The sequence below is a fragment of the Chrysochloris asiatica genome, unplaced genomic scaffold, assembly GCF_000296735.1.
Source record: "Chrysochloris asiatica unplaced genomic scaffold, ChrAsi1.0 scaffold00109, whole genome shotgun sequence".
In the NCBI taxonomy this organism is placed as follows: Eukaryota; Metazoa; Chordata; class Mammalia; order Afrosoricida; family Chrysochloridae; genus Chrysochloris; species Chrysochloris asiatica.
Genome location: NW_006408627.1, coordinates 4003193 through 4009956, shown reverse-complemented (window position 1 = coordinate 4009956; position 6764 = coordinate 4003193).

The window sequence follows — 6764 nt, the reverse complement described above, 5'->3', positions numbered from 1 at the left end:
CATGGGCTAAGTGGGACACAGGTAAATAATGATGTTTGCACAACCTTGGAACAACAGGGCTCTGGGATACAGGGATTGAGACATGGTTGGAATGGGCAAAAGGGGGGAAATAATGTGAAGATACCTGGCTGTCTTTTGAATCTTGGTTTCCCTTGCATACCTTATAAAATAGATACTTGAGGGGGAGAGAAAGGAATAGCCAGAAATATCACCATGGAAAGCTTGTAAGTCCATCTTCTGCCTATAATTGAGTGGAATACCTAAAATGGGGTTATAATATGACCAGTGAAGGAGGCTTCCTGTGGAGCCTCTGCATTACATAAGACCATAGGTAGAATCCAGAACCCCATCCAGAGTCTTCTGAGGTGGGAAATATCCACTGGAAAGGACAAGCAGATCAGGCTGGAGTGGTTAGAAGAATAGAAGATACTTCTTGAAAGAAATACTGACAGGAAAAATACAAACAATAATGGTATTCCAACTAACTACTACAAGAACAAGCAAGTTGCTCGCCCAGGAGACATGAAGGCAAGCAGTCAGGTCTCCTTAGGGCAAACCTCCTTCCAAGCCTAAGACTCAATGGGAATACATGAGCAGACATGTGTTCTCACTGGTGACCACATTGGTCACCAATAAGGGGAAGTGAGGGAAAAACAGCAATGAAGCTGCGAGCTAAGCCCAAACACATTCAATAGATTCCTGTGAACTGGGTGAAGACCTGGTTGGCAAACAGGTTGGCAAACAGTTTGGCAAGACCTGGGGACTACTAGGCCCAGAGTCAGTGACATAGCCACAGAGGACCAGAGATAAGAAGAGAGGGCATATGCACAAAATCACCCACACTTGCAAATACCCACTTGACCTAGCTTCAATGGCTGGATGATCAGAGCTCAACTAGAAGAAGAAAGAAGAGGGGGAAATAGAGCAATCTGATATAGTTTGATTAACTGGACCTACACCTATGGATGCAGTAGCTCAAAAGAGGGAACATTTACAACGAGGATCATTCCCACCCCCTAGATACACAGGGTAGACAGGGGTGGGCAACCTGGACATTGGCTACCCAGAAAAGGGGGGCAGGGGAGCTACAAAGGCAAGAAGTAACTGGCTTATAAGCTTTCAAGAGGGAACCTAGATCTAGAGGGCATGGAGGAAGGTAGAATCTCCACCGAGTAGTATCCCATCTGTCTAGGTGGGACTAATGAAAGGAGATGTGGATAGCACTCATGTGGTACAATAGTGAATAATTACTATCACGACTGATTGTGAGGGTTGCAAATGTAAAGGTAGATGTTTTGTAGCAAAAGGAGGGGAGTGGTTGACTTTGGAGGCGAGGAGTGGAGGTCCCTGAGACCATCAAGGGAGAAGAGAGGAGTGCAGGACCCTACTCAGAGAAGCAGGGATGCCAGAGATGGAGGCAGAGACGAAGAGGTGGAGAGATGGAGCAGCTAGGAACTCTAGACCCAGAGAGAGAGGGGGGCTGTGTGCTGATGACCAGGGGGCAGGCTTGCAGAGTATACCCTGTGGTTGGTTGATAATGCATGGAGGGGATTGTAAACATGGCAGTGTAACAATATACAATAGGATGAATGTAAAGCTAATGTTCTCCCATGTAAACTATCACATAATTCACAGTAAAACATTTAAAGAAAAAGTAAGACTTAGAAAGATGAAATAGCTTGCTATCTTACTGAGCAACAACTGGTGATCAGTGAATTCAGTTGCCTTCACCCAAATTTAATATTCTTTTTACTCTATTTAAATGTTTGCCTAGACAGTGTTACAAACTAAAACACTTCAGCCTGGGATATCAAGAAGTGGACTTGTAGACTGACTAGCTGTAGAGGTGAGGGAAGGAGAAGAATAAGAATAATATCAAGTAGTTTTGTTTTTAACCTGAGTCAGTTTCTATTCATTGAAATGGAGAAAGCCAAGGGAGAAACCATTTTGTTGGTAACATAATGAATATATTTTAGATCTCATTGGTAGAGATGAATTTCCACTATTAATGACAGCATATAATTATGTATGTATATCTAAATACATACATATATATATATATATATATATATATACATACACATATTTATGCATTCATACATTATGGGAGTGGTGGTGGTAGAATCAATTCTGACTCACAGTGTCCCTGTATAGTTTCTGACACTGTAAATTATTATGGGAGCAGAGAGTCTCATCTTTCTCCTGCAGAGCAGCTGGTAGATTTGAACTGCTGACTTTGTATTTAGCAATCCAAGTCGTAACCCACTACACTATTATGTATCCATATGTATGTGAATTTTTCTGATTGTATAGAATAAATTTCTAGAAATAAATTGCAGATTCAGATTCACAGTATATTAGAAATGCATTATGACTTTTAAGACATTATACCAAACTGACATCTAGAATAATGTGATCACAGTTCTGCCAGCAATGTATAATATCAATTTTATAAAAGTAATGCTAACACCAGACATTACCATTGTAAATCTTTATCTATATTATAGATGCAAAACAACATTTCGTTGTTTATTTGGTGTCTGTTTAGCTTCTACTGAGATTAATCATCTTTTAGCCATGCTTCTAATAACACTATTTTTTAAATGTCTTTCTTTGTGTATGTGAATGATTTGTTTATACCCTTAGCATTTTTATACTATTATGTATAAATGAGCCCTGGTGTGGTGCTGTGGGTTAATGTGCTGGACTGCAAAGTCATTTGAACTGCAAGGTCAGCAGTTTAAGCTCACCAGCCACTCCTTGGAAACCCTATACAGGGTCACTATTGGTCGGAACCGACTCGACGGCATTTAACAACAACAACAAATGTATAAATGAAGTGCAGTGGATCTGTATGATAAACACTGGCTTGCAAACCACAAGGTCAGCAGTTCTAGCCCACCAGCCACTCCATGGGAGAAAGATAAGGCTTTCTGCTTCCATAATGAGTTATAGCCTCAGAAACTCTATACAGGGTCATTTATAGTAGGCATGACTTAGCAGCATTTAACAACAACAACAAAGTGTACAAATGAGTATTTATTTATATTATGTAGGATTTTTAAAATATATTATTCCTTATTAAGTTGTAGCTTCTTTTTTCATACGCTCTAGGTAATAATGCAATATTCATCCCCAGGTTAAAAAAAAAAAAAAAAATGAAGAGATTGTCTGTTGGTATTTATCTTCCTGAAGAAAAAAAAAAACAGAGACAGCTCTGTCTTCCCTATATTCATCCTTTACTTAAGTATCTTCTAAGCTTATTTTTAATCATTGGAAATATTTCCCAGGAACATTATCAATGTAAATAGTTCCTTGTAGCAATGAAAAAAGAACCTCATACTTAGAAATATTCCCAATTCAGAAGACTAATATGATAAATTATTGTATATCTTATCTAAGGTCACATAGCTAATAAGTTGCAGTGTCCATCATTTTATTACCATTGAAAACAAGGAACAAATTCTTGGAAAGTATAGTTTATCTAAAGAGAATGAATATTCATAATCACTCTACATAACTGAAGTCACTTTTTACTCCCTTCACTGCCTCGTTTGTAGAAGGTGAAATGGTTCAAATTTGACCTCCATGATCATTTAAAGAATTGGTGCATTTAAGTTATGGTGTTGGAGGAGATTATTAAAAGTACCATGGACTTCAAGAAGAACAAACCAATCTGTGCTGGGAAAAAGTACATCCAGAATGCTCCTTGGAAAACACGATGGCCAGACTTCATCGCTCATACTTCAAACATAGTATCAGGAGGGACTAGTCCCTGGATATGGATATCATGTTTGGTAAAGTGGAGCATAGGAGGATAAGAGGAAGACCTCCAACAAGATGAGTTGGCACAGTGACAGCAGCAATGGGCTCAAACATAGCAATGATTGTGAGTGTGGCATAGGTCAGGGGAGTGTTTTGTTCTGTTGTGCAGAGGGTCGCTGAGTCAGTACCAACTCAATGGCACCTACCAACAACAACATTATTTAAATGCAGTCCAAAAACATGCCTTAATTTGTGAGTGGTTAGAATACAAAGCTATTGTAAATGATTTAAACATAGGAATCACTTTTAGCCTGGCATCCATTTTTGAAATTAGAGGATAAATAGACATATGTACCAACTGTCCCTCTTAAAATGAGAGAACATAAAGTGGGAAAGTGTCTTTAAATGCTGAAAAATCTGGCAAAGATTATTGGTGAGTCATAGAAAATTGGGTGTGAGTGAGTATTGTCCATGATTCATCAGTGGTAAAGGCTTGGGTGTATAATGCCAGATGGACAAATAAGTGGAAAGAAGCCAAATTGGCTAGAGCTTAAATGGTAACAGTTCTGCTATATCCAGGAGATGGACTCTTGCTCCAGAATTATGAATTGGCATATAGTATTCATAGCATATTGAAAGAACCATCTCCCTAGGAGGAATATGTACTTTAAGAAAAATTGCATCCTCTTCTAAAACTTGGAAGTAGGCATTAAAGAATCTGTATTAACTAAAATTTAACAAGAAATTTTTCATTAAAGGAAAACTGTGTAAAATTATCTCCCAATAAACTATTTTCCACCATAGAATATTTTCTTATTTAACAGAAAAGATCCATAGCAACTGCAGTTTTAGATGTATAACGTAAATCCAAGAGCACTAGGGTTGTTTTAATGAGCTGCTTTCATATACTAGACAATTAATTAGGGAAAACTAGAGCCCCTAACCAAGCCCAAATCTACTGTCATTGAGTCATTTATGACTGCAGTTCTGTCACTGCCCCATAGGGCCTCCAAGGCTGTAAATCTTTATGGAAGCCGGCTGCTACGATTGTCTCCTACAGAGTAACTAATGGGTTCAAACTGCCAACCTTTCTGTTAGCAGCCTAGCGCAAAATCCACTGTTACCAGAGCCCTGTAAACTAGAAACAGAGATCTCAAATTCCAATTTAATAGCTTATACTGGTCTTAAATAAGTCTAACATAACCCGGTAAAATAAGCCAAGCAATATGACAAGTTTGTTTTTTATTTCCCCTAACCCCCAAATATAATACCTACTACTGTAAATAGATTTAAGACAATCTTTTAAAAAGTTAATCACCACAAAAGCTCTAATCTCTGGGTTTTTGGTTTATAATACATCAAGGAATAGGTAAGGAAATAGGCAAATTAAAAAAAAAAATCTGGAAGAAACTAATATTCTTAGTATCACTGAAAATCAAAATAAGTTTATGGAATCATACATTTTCTTATTTATGCATATACTGATGAGCCTAGCTGGTACAGTGGATAAGTGCTTGGCTACTAATGGAAAAGCAGATGGTTTGAACCCAAAGTCACATCACAAGAAGATGTGGGTGTGAACCAATGACCTTTTGGTTAGCAGCCCAACATTTAACCCATTGTGTTACCATGGCTCCTTCATTCACAGTTGTTGTATGCTGTCTAGTGGATTCCAACTCATAGAAACACTCTATAGGATTTCTGAGAGTGGCTGGTGGGTTTGAACTAATGACCTTGTGGTTACCAGTATAGTGTTTATCCTCTTTTTAACCAAGGGCAAGGTTTACAGCCTTGGAAACTCTATGGGACAGTTCTACTTGGTCTGATAAGGTTACTATGAGTCAGAATCAACTCTACAGCAGTGGGTTTAATTACTTGTTTATCACAGAAAGCTAGATATAGGGAGTTTTTCTTTCAACTGTCTAGTTAAAACAAATTGCTTTTTTTTTTTTTTCTGTCTACTGGATGATTATTTCCTTGAAGTCACAAGTTGTTTTTCACTTCCACATCCCCAAATAACCGAGATAGTCCCTGACACAAAGTTGGCACTCATTTAATGGAGCATAGTGGTTATGAATCGGGCTGTTAATCTCAAGGTCAGAAGTTCAAAACTACCAATTGTTCGGCGGGAGAAAGATGAGGCTTTTTATTCCTGTAGAGATTTACAGCCTCGGAAACCCTGTGCAGGGTCACTATGAGTCTGGAACGACTCCACAGCACATAACAACAACAACAACAACAAATAAATATAATGGGAATGTGGTGACTCTTTAGAATAAGCAGTGGACTTAGAACTACAAGGTTGGTGGTTTGAGTCCACCAGCCACTCTGCAGGAGAAAAATGAGGCTTTGTGCTTCTGCAAAGATTTACAGCCTCGGAAACCCTATACAGGGTTGCTATAAGTTGGAAACAACTCAACGACACTTAATAACAACAACAAATAAATAAATAGTTTCCAATTTAAAAAATATTTTTTTTTACCTAGAAATAATATTACCTAGAAATATATATTGATCAACACATGAGTTCAATTTTACACTAGCTCAATTTTCACCTTGTCCATACGTGATATGTGGCATAGCATCCAAAATTCATACCTAATATAGTGGGTCATTCATTGATAGCAACTAGCAAGTGCTTTCTTGTATCAAGGTTCTTCTACGTTCTCGGGAAATAAAGATGTAAGATTTACACAATTGTTGACTCCATTGTTCATCTCCTAATGTGGAAGAAAACAATACAACAGCAATACTAAGAAGAATCACTTGTCACTACACACTGTGTCGAGCTCTGTTCTGAATGTGTAAGCACAAAGAATCTTCACAATTGCACCCCATGAAGTAGATTGCTAAAATAATCCCTTTCTACAAATAACCAAGGAGTCCTGGTGTGGCACTATGGGCTAATGCATCAGACTGCAAAGTCATTTGAACTGCAAGGTCGGTGGTTCAAGCTCACCAGCTGCTCCTTGGAAACCCTATACAGGGTTGCTATGGGT